Genomic DNA, 14,640 nt, shown 5'->3' on the forward strand with positions numbered 1-14,640 from the left:
TCCCGTCCTCTGTAACTTAAAGGTTAGCCCTGTTTCTCTCTCTAGAATTGCTCAGTATCTTTGGCACTCCCTATCTTTATTTTGAATTTCTAGCACCTGCAGCTCTTAGCTTTTTGCTACTTTAGAGCGGACAAGTCATGAGAAAAGATAACAAAAACATAGATAGCACCGTTGAAAGAGAAGACTGACATGAGGCTCAATTTGGATAAAGGTAACATAATAATGTCACTTTAAAGTAAGTAAATTAATATCAGAAAAGAACATGCTTGTAATGTGCTAGGTTAAGTAATAAACTAAAAGCAAAGCCATGAGGTTGAATACTGCACACTGTGAAGATGAATATCCATGGACCTAATAGCTCAATTTTGATGAGGTGAGTGATCTACTTCTGAGCTATGAAGTTCCGCTTTCTATGATTTTCTTATCCTGGCTATACTGCTGTTCTTCTATTTAAGGACAAAATGATTTGATTCCCACAGGTACACCAGTGTTGAATATGTCCATCCCTTAAGGAACTAATTGGGTGAAATGCTGGTTATTTCCATTGATCAAAGTAAACATGCTGCTCTTGCTTAACAATTGCTTCTCTCCATTTTCCATTCTATACACACCAGTGAGATGCGGCATGAGAAACTTGATGATCCTTAATGTAAATAATTTAAAAACAGACAACCCCCTTTCTCCTGTTCTCAATCTACAATGCCTTCTTCCAAAATAAATTTAACTGAAAGAGGAACTTTGAGTGGGATCCCTTGACTACGTGGCCCGGGAATGAGCAATGTAATTCAGTCCATGAGAATAAAAGTCAGTGGTCATAGTGATTTTCCTTGACTAACTATTGAATGTTCTAAAACAAATTGATGAACTGGAAAAATGTCCTAGTGGTGAGTTTTATTGAAGGTTGATTTTGGCAGGAGTAAATGTCTGACTTGTACTTCTCATTTCAGCTTTGTGCTCATTTGCTTGTCTATGGTGACAACAGATTAGATTAACTTAATTTGCCACGGATACACCAAAACAGTGGAAAATACAGTCAAATACGTCGTCTGAGGACGTGGTGGAGGTAGCTTTCACGTGTCTCCATGTTCTGCACCAACATAACAGAACCGTGATTTACTAACCCTACCTTGGAATGCGGGAGGAAACTGAAGCACGCAGGCATGGTAAGAATGTATAAACTACTTACAGTCGGGAAAGAATTGAAGCCTGATTGCTGGCGTTTTAAAGCATTAGACTAACTGCTATGCTACCGTGACACCCATTGCCTAAGTTAGTGGTTTCCAAACTATTTGTATATCTTGGTACTCAGTTGAAGACTACTTGAAATGCAGAGAGCAAAGGACAAAGCGACACACAGAAAATGTTGGGGAAACTCAGCAGGTCAGGCAGCATTATAGAAATGAACAAGATAGTTGACATTTTGGGCTGAGACTGAGACTTTCTTCAGGACTGAAAAAGAAGGGGGAAGATGCCAGAATATAAAGGTTGGGGGTGGGGTGGAGGGAGGCTAGCTGGAAGGTGATGGGTGGCCAGGTGGGTGGGAAAGGCAAAGGGCTGGAGGAGGAGTCTTATAGGAGAGGAGAGTCGACCATCGCAGAAAGAGGAAGAAGTAATAGACAGGTAAGAAGAGATAAAATAGGGAATAGAGAAATTGTTTACCATAGGAAAAGCTGCTTCAGGAGGTGACCAAATCACCAACAACTTTTCAAAGAACTTGGTTTTGAAATTGCTTTGAATGTTTTAACTGAGTCTTGAAGATTGAATATTGATTTCTGAGTATTAAAATTGTACCAAATGGTGCTGTGACTAATCATGCTAACTGACTTCAATAGGTCAGAGGGATTTCATAGGTTCATTCTGTAAGCAAAGAGATGTGAATGAAAATTAATGGGTGATAAGATCATGAAAGGGCTTGAGTCCAAATCATGTTGTATACAAGAAATTATTTTCTGGTTGAAGTCAATGTCATTCAGGAGTTCTGTTAATTAAGTTCATAAACTGTATGTCACCATTAAGATAAAGAGAAAGTTATAATCTAGAATCAAAATGGAGGGTTAAAATTTAAAAAAAAAACTGATTTTAACTTTTATATAGATTTCTTTTGGGATTATATTTGGAATTTTATATTTAGTTTGGGTCTCCTTCTTGATAAATGGACTCAATATTACTGTAGAGAATCCAGAGGTAGGATACATAGCTAACTCCTAAAGTCAAGAGAGTAGGGATGTGAGGGAAGTTCATTCACTTCAGCCTCCCACTAGCAACAGAGAACTTCAGGATTCTCAATGTTGAAATGAAATCATTTTCCATAACGATTATGTTTTATAAGCAGTCATGTAATCACAAATCTATTGGAACACAATATTGGAAGCATGTTGTTTCACTTTAATCAAAAAGCAATGATTAGAATTTTTAATAACATAAATGGACTGAATTTCTACCTTTTTCATGACTATCTATGTTTTATTTGATTTTTATATCAAGTGCTGGTCTCTTGACTTGGTGTGTCTGGGTAGTCTTGTTTTGTCTGATGGGTTTGGAGTTCCTTTCTGGGGAACATGCTAAGATGGTAGCGCGATATTGATATGCAGCAGCCTCTCTGGACTCTGGATTGGGGATTACCAAACGTTATGTGGTTTTTCTTGTGTGGTCTGTTTTGTCATGTGCTTTTTTTGAAGTATCATTTCGGAGAACGTTATCTCATTTTTTAACTGCATTGCATTTGTGGTTTCTAAATGACAATAATCTGAATCTGAAACTAAATTATTAGATAAAATTTGGCTAAGAGTCAGTATGGGTGGAAGTCAGGAACAGGAAGGGAGCAGATGCTCTATTGGCAGTATTCTATAGGCCCCCTGGTAGCAGCAGAGATACTGAGGAGCAGATTGGGAGGGAGATTTTGGAAAGGTGCAAAAATAACAGGGCTGTTATCGTGGGTGACTTTAACTTCCCTAATATTGATTGGCACCTGATTAGTTCCAATGGTTTAGACGGGGCAGAGTTTGTTAAGTGTGTCCAGGATGGATTCCTGTCACAGTATGTTGACAGGCCAACTAGGGGGAATGCCATACTGGATCCAGTATTAGGTAACAAACCAGGTCAGGTCACAGATCTCTCAGTGGGTGAGCATCTGGGGGACAGTGACCACTGATCCCTGGCCTTTCTCTTTCTTTCTTTTTACAATATTTTTATTCAGAAGTAAAAAACAAGATTTACAGAGTGCAACACATAGATACATCTCAACATAACTTGTGTACATTCATATATTGTAATAAAATTGATCAGAATGTTATAGCATAACACATAAAGGTATACCACTCTGTAATCAAAAATTTAAAGATAGGTCATACATCATAAAGTAAATTTCTTATATAAAATAAATTCAACCCCTTACCAACTACCAAAGAAAAAAGCTGATGGATGATTGTGGATAATTAAAAAAAACATATTCGCTTAAGAAGAGAAGATAAAAATATACATAAAAGTCTGTGCACTGTTAAACTTTATAAATTGGAAAAGTTATTTAGGAAAGGTCCCCAGATATCATAAAAAGATCGTTTCGACTGAGCAGAGGATCTTTTCTAAATTTAAATAAGACATAATATCACCTAACCATTGAAGATGTGTAGGAGGGGTAGACTCCTTCCATTTAAGCAATATTGGTCTTCTTGCTAAAAGGGAGGTAAAAACTAAAACCTGTAGGTTAGGAGTATTTAAAGTTATATCTTCATTTGCAACAAGGCAGTAAGGGGATTTGGGTCAAATTGGACCCTAAAAAGTTGTGAGAAGATATGGAATACTTCCCGCCAAAACTTTTTAATTTTAGGGCAAAACCAAAACATATGAATTAAAGCGGCATCAGCAGAGTTGCATTTATTACAAAGTGGAGAAACATTCGGGTAAAAACTGGATAGCTTCTGTTTAGAAATCTAAGTTCTATGAACCACTTTAAATTGTAGAGGAGAATGATGAGCTCAGAAAGATGATTTATTAACCCGTTTAAGAATTTTATTCCATTTATCATCAGAAATCTGACAATTTAGGTCATCCTCCCAAGCTTTTTTAATTTTATCTAGAAAGTCTTGTCTAGAATCAAGCAACAAGTTATAGATACTGGTAATAGATTATCAGGACCTATAGGAAAAGTAGCTAATTGGAAACATAGCAAATCTCTAATTCGAAGGTAACTGTAAAAATGTGTTTTTGGGAGTGCAAATTTATTTGACAAATTGGTCAAATGAAGCAAGAGATCCTGAGATAAACAGGTCCCAAAAACACTTAATACCTAGTTCATCCCAATCTTTAAAGACTTTATCCATCATGGAAGGGATAAAAAAATAATTAAGGAGAATGGGAGATGATAATGTAAAATTCATTAAACCAAAAAATTTCCTAAATTGAGACCAAATCCTTAAAGTTTGCTTAACAATTATGTTATCTGTTATTTTATTTGCTGAAAAAGAAGAGTATGATCCAAGAAGAGAGGCAATAGAGGAATTTTTTACAGAATTAACTTCTAAGGAGACCTATGATGGGCAATCTTTACGATAAATATAATAGGACCAGAAAGTAATATTCCTTATTTTGGCAGCCCAACATTTAACAGCCTTTAACATTATCATGGAAAAGGATAGAATCAGAGAGGACAGGGAAATTTTTAAACACAAAGTATACTGTAGATGCTATGGTCAAATCAACACATACAAACAAGCAGCATGAACTCAGCAGGTCGGGCAGTATCCATTGAAATGAGCAGTCCTGATGAAGTGTCTCGGCCCGAAGTGTTGACTGCTCATTTCAAGGGAAATTTTTAATTGGGGAAGGGCAAATTATGAGGCTATAAGGCTAGAACTTGCGGGTGTGAATTGGGATGATGTTTTTGCAGGGAAATATACTATGGACATGTGGTCGATGTTTAGGGATCTCTTGCAGGATGTTAGGGATAAATTTGTCCCGGTGAGGAAGATAAAGAATGATAGGGTGAAGGAACCATGGGTGATGTGAAATGGAAAATCTAGTCAGATGGAAGAAGGCAGCATACATGAGGTTTAGGAAGCAAGGTTCAGATGAGTCTATTGAGGAATATAGGGTAGCAAGAAAGGAGCTTTAGAAAGGGCTGAGAAGAGCAAGAAGGGGGCATGAGAAGGCCTTGGCAAGTAGGGTAAAAGAAAACCCCAAGGCATTCTTCAATTATGTGAAGAACAAAAGGATAACAGGACCGAAGGTAGGACCGATTAGAGATAAAGGTGGGAAGATGTGCCTGGAGGCTGTGGAGGTGAGCGAGGTCCTCGATGAATACTTCTCTTTGGTATTCATCAATGAGGGGGAACTTAATGATGGTGAGGAACAATATGAATGAGGTTGATGTTCTGGAACATGTTGATATTAAGGGAGAGGAAGTGTTGGAGTTGTTAAAATACATTAGGATGGATAAGTCCCTGGGGCCTGACGGAATATTCCCCAGGCTGCTCCACGAGGAGAGGGAAGAGATTGCTGAGCCTCTGGCTAGGATCTTTATGTCCTCATTGTCCACAGGAATGGTACCGGAGGATTGGAAGGAGGCGAATGTTGTCCCCTTGTTCAAAAAAGGTAGTAGAGATAGTCCGAGTAATTATAGACCAGGGAGCCTTATGTCTGTGGTGGGAAAGCTGTTGGAAAAGATTCTTAGAGATAGAATCTATGGGTATTTAGAGAATCATGGTCTGATCAGGGACGGTCAGCATGGCTTTGTGAAGGGTAGATTGTGTCTAACAAGCCTGATAGGGTTCTTTGAGGAGGTGACCAGGCATATAGATGAGAGTAGTGCAGTGGATATGAACTACATGGATTTTAGTAAGGCATTTGTCAAGTTTCCGCATGGTAGGCTTATTCAGAAAGTCAGAAGGCACGGGATCCAGGGATGTTTGGCCAGGTGGCTTCAGAATTGGCTTGCCTGCAGAAAGCAGGTCATGGTAGAGGGAGTACATTCAGATTGGAGGGTTGTGACTAGTGGTGTCCCACAAGGATCGGTTCTGTGACCTCTACTTTTCGTGAGTTTTATTAACGACCTGGATGTGGAGGTGGAAGGGTGGGTTGGCAAGTTTGCAGACGACACAAAGGTTGGTGGTGTTGTGGATAGTATGGAGGATTGTCAAAAATTGCAGAGAGACATTGATTGGATGCAGAAGTGGGCTGAGAAGTGGCAGATGGCGTTCAACCCGGGGAAGTGTGAGGTGGTACACTTTGGAAGGACAAACTCCAAGGCTGAGTACAAAGAAAATGGCAGGATACTTGGTAGTGTGGAGGAGCAGAGGGATCTGGGGGTGCATGTCCACAGATCCCTGAAAGTTGCCTCACAGGTAGGGTAGTTAAGAAAGCTTATGGTGTGTTAGTTTTCATATGTCGAGGGATAGAGTTTAAGAGTCATGAGGTAATGATGCAGTTCTATAAAACTCTGGTTAGGCCACACTTGGAGTACTGTGTCCAGTTCTGGTTGCCTCACTATAGAAAGGATGTGAAAGCATTGGAAAGGGTACAGAGGAGATTTACCAGGATGCTGCCTGGTTTAGAGAGTATGCATTATGATCAGAGATTAAGGGAGCTAGGGCTTTACTCTTTGCTGAGAAGGAGGATGAGAGGAGACATGATAGAGGTATACAAGATATTAAGAGGAATAGATAGAGTAGGATGCCAGCGCATCTTCCTCAGGGCACTACTGCTCAATACAAGAGGACATGGCTTTAAGGTAATGGGTGGGAAGTTCAAGGGGGATATTAGAGGAAGGTTTTTTTTACTCAGGGAGTGGTTGGTGCATGGAATGCACTGCCTGAGTCAGTAGTGGTGGCAGGTACACTAGTGAAATTTAAGAGACTACTAGACAGATATATGGTGGAATTTAAGGTGGGGGGTTATATGGGAGGCAGGGTTTAAGGGTCGGCACAACATTGTGGGCTGAATGGCTGGTACTGTGCTGTACTATTCTATGTTGTATATGTTCTATGAAACAAAATTAGCTCTTGTAATTTTACTGATCTGCAGATAATATCTTATTCCACAATATAGCTTATAGGAATTTAGCATGTGTGTAAGAATGTCACTCCAGGTTTCTGGGTTAACTGATCATGAGCCACCCTTATTATGACATGGTATTTGGGATGGATTTTTTTTTTTGTCTTCACAGTCTATTTCTTATATACTATATAATCCAGAAAGTTCTGCAAATATTCTACTGCAGAACAAAGTCATAGAGTCATAGAACACTATAGCACAGAAGCTGGCTGTTTGGCCCATCTAGTCTATGCTGGATTATTAATCTGCCTAGTCCCATTGGCCTGTACCCAGACCGCAGCCCTCTACACCACTCCCATCCAAATTTCTTTTAAAATCAAACCCACATTCACCATTTCTGCTGGCAGCTCATTCCACACTCTCAACACCCTCTGAGAGAAGTTGTTCTTCTTAAATATTTCACCTTTCACATGTAACCCTTGACATCAAATTCTAGTCTCACCCAGCTTCAGTAGAAAAAGCCTATCTATACCCCTCATAATTTTGCACACCTCCATCAATCTCCCCCATTCCTCTACATTCTCGGAATAAAGTCCTAACCTATTCAACCTTTCCCTGTAACTCAGGTCCTCAATTCCTTGCAACATTCTTTTAAATCTGATCGGCACTCTTGCAATCTTACTGATAGCTTTCTTGTAGGTAGGTGGCATAGAATAATTCAAATTAAATAATTCAAAATATACAGCATAGTCTTGTATAGCTTCAATATAACATCCCAACTGCTGTACTTTGCTTATGAAGGCCAATATGCCAAAAGCTCTTTTTATACCCTACCTGTGACACGATGTCATGGATCTGTATACCCAGATACCTCTATTCTGACACATACCTTGGTGCCCTACCACTCATCACTCATCACCTGGTTTCTCCTCCCCAAGTGCAACATGTCACACTTGTCTGCATTTAATTCCATCAGCCATTTTCCAGCCCATTTTCCATCTGATCCAGATCCTGTTGCGTTTAAATAGCCTTCCTCGCTGTCCACTATGCCCCCAGTCTTAGACATCTTTAAACTTAAATCTAGTTTACCACATTAACATCGAGATGAATGTAGATGACAACCAACAATGGACCCAACACCCATCCCTGTGGCACACCACCAGTCACAGGCCTCGGGTCAGAGAGGCAATCATATATTACCATGCTCTGTCTTCTCCTGTGAAGCCAAAGTCTAATCCAATTTAATTCCTCACCTTGAATGCCAAGCAACTGGACCTTCTTGGCAAACCACCCATGAGAGACATTGTCAAAAGCCTTGCTAAAGTCCATAAAGACAATATTCACTGCTTTTTTCAACCTTACTGGTAACTTCCTCCAAAAAAGTTTTGAAGATTGGCTAGACTTGATTTTATCACAATCATAATATTGGGACCACAGGTTTTCCAAAGGAAATTAATTCTTGCTTCCCATTCACAAAGGCCCTCTGTCACCACTTATCCAAACTGTTGTGAACAATCTTAGTAAACTTCAATGAGTTTATTAAATGCTAGTTTCATGAACTATTAACAAAGCTGGTGACTGGGGTGAGACTACATAGTTCTTTTTAAATCAATGTAACCATTATGGCATGACTGACTTCCCTCCATGATATAAATTACTATATTTATTTGATTTCTAAGGAATGTTGTTAATTGCCTGACTAGAATCCAAGTTACATCACATCTACATTTTCATCTTTATTGATATTATGTATATCTTCAAAATATTTCATTACATACCTCTTGCATGAACTTCTTTAACCTTTTCAAAGATTATTACTTTTTAATGTTTTCTTTCCTAAACATGCTAATTGATTTCAGAATCTTACTTTTGTTGATGCCAGTTGACTTGATTTCTAATTATTCGATTCAATGGATTTCACATTTGAGATTTGTCAGACAAAGCCTTCGAGTCATTTCAGATGTGGGCACATTCTACTGGTTGCTGTTAAAATTGACTCTCTGGCAAGGTTAGATTTGTTGCTTCTACAATGAGCTTTCTTTGACCTTTCTTGGAAATATTCATATACCTGCTCCTAATTTTGTTACTAACGAATATCTTTTCTATTCAATATTTCTTGCTCGTCTTCCATTTAGGAATCTGTTTGAATTCAAAGTATATGTATGTCGCCATATATAACCCTGAGAGTCATTTTTTGTGGGCATAGTGAGTAAATCCAAGAACCACAATAGGATCAATGGAAGACCACACCCAACAGGGTGGACAAACAACCAAGGTGCAAAAGACACCAAACTATGCAAGTACAAAGGAGAAAATAAACAATAATAAATAAATAAACAATAGATATTAAGTGTATGAGATACAGAGTCCTTGAAACTGAGTACATAGGTTGTTGGAACATTTTAGTGATGGGGCAAGTGAAGTTGAGTCTAGTTATCTCTTTTGGTTTTAGAGCCTGACGGTTGAGGGACAATAACTGTTCCTGAACCTGGTGGTGAGTGTTCTGAGGCTCCTGTATCATCTTCATGATGGCAGCAGGGAGAAGAGAGCATGACCTTGGTGATAGTTGATGCTTTTCTGTGACAGCATTCTCTGTAGATGTGCTCAAAGGTGTGGAGGGCTTTACCCTTGACAGACTGGGCCATGTCCATTACTTTTTGTAGGATTTTCCAATCAAGGGCATTGGTGTTTTCATACCAGGCTGTGCTGAAGCCAGTCAATATACTCTCCACTGCACATCTATAGAAGTTTGTCAGAGTTTTAGATGCCATGTCAGATCTTCACAAACTTCTAAGCAAGTAAAGGCAATGTCGTGCTTTTTTCATAATTGCACTAGCATGCTGTGCCCAGGACCAGTCCTCTGAAATGATTTCCCCACTGGGAAATTTAAAGTTGCTGACCTTATACACCTTTGATTCCTTGATGATGGCTGGCTCATGGACCTCTGGTTTCCTCCCCCTGAAGTCAATAATCATCCCCTTGGTCTTGCTGACATACAGAGAGGTTGTTGTTGTGCCACCACTCAGCCAGACTTTCAATGTCCCTCCTATGTGCTGATCCGCCACCGGCTTTGATTTGGCCAATGGCAGTTGTTTCATCAGCAAATTTAAACATGGCATTGGAGCTGTGTGTAGCCACACAGTCATAAGGTGTAAAGTGAGTAGAGCAGGGGACTAAGCACACAGCCTTTTGGTAAGCCTGTGTGGATAGAGTTTGTGGAGGAGATGTTGTTGCCAATCTGAAATGGCTGGGGTGTGTAAGTGAACAAGGAGGTATTGAGACCAAGCTCTTGAAGCTTATTTGGTTTTAGAATTTCCAAAGCAATTCTAATTTTGGATTTTGTTTTGCTTTGTTTAGTCAAAGACAACTTAAGTCTGGATTTCTTTGAAAGCTATAACATTTTCTATCCCCTTTACATTAATTTATAGAGGGTTCTTCAACTCCTGTGTTAATTGCTCTATTTTTCCTCCCATTTCTTTCTGAATTTCAGTAATATATCTTTTCTCCAAATTGAATCAGATATCCTTTTGATCAATTATAGTGAGCTCATGGCTTGTAACTATTTTCAGAAGTTCCTGACTTTATTGTTGTGAAATTACCCAAATCTCCATGGTACACATGAACTTATAAATTTCTCACTACAACATCATACTTACTGAATATTTTGCATATTAAAATTGATTGTTAAAACTGCTTGATGTTACTATATGTTTTGAGTGTGCACTCAGAAATACCCCTTTGTTATTCTTACTTTCATCTGTATCCGCAGTAACTTAGTCATCCAAGCCCTTGTGATCCTCATTCCCTTTATCCTCTTTTCTACACAAGACCACATCCCCTAGGCTATGTCCACACATTTTCTAATCAGCTTCTTTGTTCCATATCCAATCTGAACTCCGTACCAAAAGGTTTTCATTTTGCATACATTTCTGTCATCTTTGCTGTTAGTCAACAGAATGGAGCACAGCCCCCACTGCCCATCACCTTTGTATCATTTACACACTCGAGTGTCATGGTGTTTAATTACTGGATCAGGAACATCAGTCTGAGTCCCACTGTTATAGCCTTCAAGTTAAAACTCAATTAAATAAATCTGGCCACAGCAGCAATTAGTACGAATACCCCAGAACTGCTCCCCAACTCTACTCACACCACCACCACTTGATTTACAAGTATTAATCAGGGAAGGAAATCTGCCATTCTGTCTGGTTGGGGTATATGAGCCCCCAGATCCAAGAATCTGATTAGCTGCCTCTTCATTCTGCGACAAATATGGATCAACAATAAATGCCAGTAATGTCTATACCTCACAAAAGAATAAAGTGAACTCTCCTTGTTTATAAATGACCTTGCCTGTCAGTTTTCATGGCTTTCCCTTGTGCTATGGTAGTCATCTTCTCCAGTGACCCTTCTCTGCTGTTGCTAGTTTAAATATTCTCCCATTTGCAAGTCATTTATCCTATTTTGTAAGACTTCCATGCACTTTTAATGTGGCCTTACTGGAAGGTAGAAGTTTTGCCTTTCCCAGAAACTTCCCAGTTCCTGATAAACCACATCATAAATCTATGTCTCACAACCTTAGCAGCACATTCCTGTGGAAGTCTTGTGGTTATTGTGCTGGACTAAAAGCCAAGAGGATTTTAAAAGTTCAACACATGGCTATAGAACATGGTTTCACAAACTGACAATCTATTTTTTTCTCCCAAGCCACAGTAGCAGGGTCAATAGATTCTTATTAGGATGAGTATTCATCAATTTCTAATTTAAAAATACATGGGTTTTAGAGCCAAAACGTTCTGTTCCTACATAAATACTGAAAAGTCCAGTTGCACATTGGCAATCATTATCTTCCAAGTCACCTTATAGTTGTGAAACAATGCACAAAATGCTGGAGGAACTCAGCAGATCAAGCAGCATCTATGGAAATGAATAAACAATTGATGTTTCAGGCTGAGACCCTTCTTCAAGCCAGAAATGTCAACAGTTTATTTATTTCCATGGATGCTGCATGACCAGCTGAGTTCCTCCAGCATTTTGTGTGTGTCATTGTGGATTTCCAGCATCTGCAGACTTTCTCATGTTTGTAGTTATGAAATTTCTTATAATTGCTATAAATACAATGGATTATACAACTTTTAAACTCCTAATTGAGTCTGATATGGATGTTAACTATGCAGTGGAGGGTGACATTTTATCCAAAAAGGCCAGATCTGAATTTTGTCTGTATGGCTCTTCCTGCACTTCCAATGCCATGATTACAAGTCTACTTTAACTCTGCCCTGCCCGTCATTTTGATCATATTTTCTCCTTTAATTACAGCTTCCTATCTGAACTTGTCTTAAGTCATATCACTTTCTCGTCAGTGGTGAGAGTTCAGTGCTTCAGGTGATCGATTTCAGCACCTGTGTTGCAAGATGTCAGGTATCTGCATTTTATTGGGAATATTGAGAAAGAGTGGGACCTTGGTGTAGAAGTCAGCAATCCCTGAAGATGGCAGCAGAGGTAGGTAAGATGATTAAGAAGGAATACTGGCCCTTCATTATCTTAGGAAGAGAACATAAAAGCAGAGATGTTATTGAAATACTATATAAAATATTGGTTAAGCTGGAGTATGTTGTGCAGTTTTGGTTGTGATTATGTTGGAGAGGGCGCAGAGGACATCTAACAGGAAGTTGCCTAGGATGGAATAATTAAGAAAGATGGGATAAGCTGGATATATTTCCTTGGAGGAAAGATGGCTGATGTGCAACCTGACTGGAGAATAAATAGAGTAGATAATAAGAAGCTTTTCCCCAGACCGAAGGTGCCTAAAGCCAGAGGAAATTGGTTTAAGGTGAGATGTCAGCATATTAGAAAGGGTCTAAAGAGAAATGCTTTTCACCCAGATCACTGATGGTGATATAGTCAAAGGCTCCTTTGATATTTAAGAAATATCTAAATAAACACTTGAATTGCAAAGGCGAAGTACTACAATATTCTACTGTGGACTTTTTGTTTTATTTGTGGTTTTTTTTGTAGAAATTGTGTACAACTTGGTATTATTTATGTTTTTCATCCAGAAGACATAGGAGTAAAATTAGACCATCTGGCCCATTGGTCTGCTCCACCATTCCATCATGGCTGATTTATTAGTCCTCTCAGCCCCATTCTCCTGCCATCTTTGATGTCCTGACTAGCCAAATATCTATCAACCTTTGTTTTAAAAATACTTGGTGACTTGTCCTCTACAGCTGCCCGTGGCAATGAATTCAATCAATTCACCGCCCTTTGGCAAAAGCAATTCCTTCTCATCTCTGTCCCTCTATCTGAAGGCTGCACCCTCTGTCCTAGCTAGATTATACATTCACGTCTAGCTGTAGTCCCATTGAATCTCAGTGGAAAAAGCCCTGTCTATTCTCCTCATAACTGTATACTTCCATCATCTCCCCTCAATCTTCTACATTCCAAGGAATGAAGTGCTAACCTATTCTTAGGAGCTTCGGAGGATTAATGGCCCTAATGGTGACTACTTTGCATGTACCTTCGGAAACAACTCTATTTCCATCATTAATATCTCTATTTTTTCCCTTTCAGGGTTCTTTTGAAGACCCTGACCTGGAGTAAAAAGCTGACCATGGTTCCTTGGGAGGATGGGACCCGCTCTTGGGGTTTCACAACTGGCTGTTATTTGGCATGCCAAAGGAAGAGTTCAGCTCGCCTTCGGAGGGCTGAGATCTCATGGCTCTGGAGATTGGTGTGTCGTGGGAGTCAGACTATCTCTGGCTGTGTGGTGAACTATGTGCCTGTCTGGACATGCCCCCTGCTGACTGCTCCTGTGGCTCCTCCCACCGGCCCCTGTATAAAGGCGATCTGAGGCCTGACGCTCGGCCTCAGTCTCCAGGTCATAGTATGATGGACACTCACTCCTGGTTCCTTCTTCCAGTCAATAAAAGCCGATATCTCGCCTTATGTCTCAGTGTGAGTTATTGATGGTGCATCAGGCTGTGTGCCTAGAGACCTGAGATCTTTGGGCACTGAGCTCGGGAAAAAGCGACGCAATGGACTTTTAACATCGTAAATCAGTCAGTTGTTTGTTATGTCTCCCCTCTCACTGTGAAATGGAGCACCCTTTCTCCCTTATTAGAGAGAGAGAGAGCTGTGGTATGTCGAATACGGAGTGAACAAGTAGTCTTTGGGGTAACTGCAAGTCTGTGTCTTTATTTTTGCTTTGCTCACGCTTGAGTGCTCGGTGGTGGGTGCCGATGCTTTTTTTTTGGCTGGTGGGGGGAAGGGGGATTTTTGCTTGCTGCCGTTTATGTGAGGGAAGGAGGAGAGCTGGAGGGGTCTTTGGGATTCTGATATTTAACTGTCATTCATTCTTCGGGGACACTCCTCTGTTTTCATGGATGGTTATGAAGGAAAAACATTTCAGGATGTATATTGTATACATTTCTCAGACATTAAATGTACCTCTGAAACCTATTCAATCTTTCCTTATAACTCTGGTCCTCCAGTCCCAGCAGAATCATTGCAACTTTTCTCTGTACACTCTTTCAACTTTACTGTATCATCCTTCCTATAGGTAGGTGTCCAAAACTGCACACAATGCTCCATATTTGGCCTCACCAATGTCTTGTATAACTTCAATTTAACATCCCATCTCCTACACTCAGT

General features: G+C 39.7%; 1 long non-coding RNA gene across 1 annotated transcript; it reads left to right on the forward strand.

Moving 5' to 3' along the window:
* Nucleotides 1–952: 952 nt before the first annotated feature.
* On the forward strand, nt 953–13,925 carry LOC132405112 (uncharacterized). The gene is made up of 3 exons (XR_009515764.1): nt 953–1,163; nt 12,307–12,489; nt 13,561–13,925. It is a non-coding gene; the product is annotated as an uncharacterized LOC132405112 (long non-coding RNA).
* The last annotated feature ends 715 nt before the right edge of the window (nt 13,926–14,640 follow it).

This window comes from Hypanus sabinus, chromosome 2 (genome assembly GCF_030144855.1).
Source record: "Hypanus sabinus isolate sHypSab1 chromosome 2, sHypSab1.hap1, whole genome shotgun sequence".
NCBI lineage: Eukaryota > Metazoa > Chordata > Chondrichthyes > Myliobatiformes > Dasyatidae > Hypanus > Hypanus sabinus.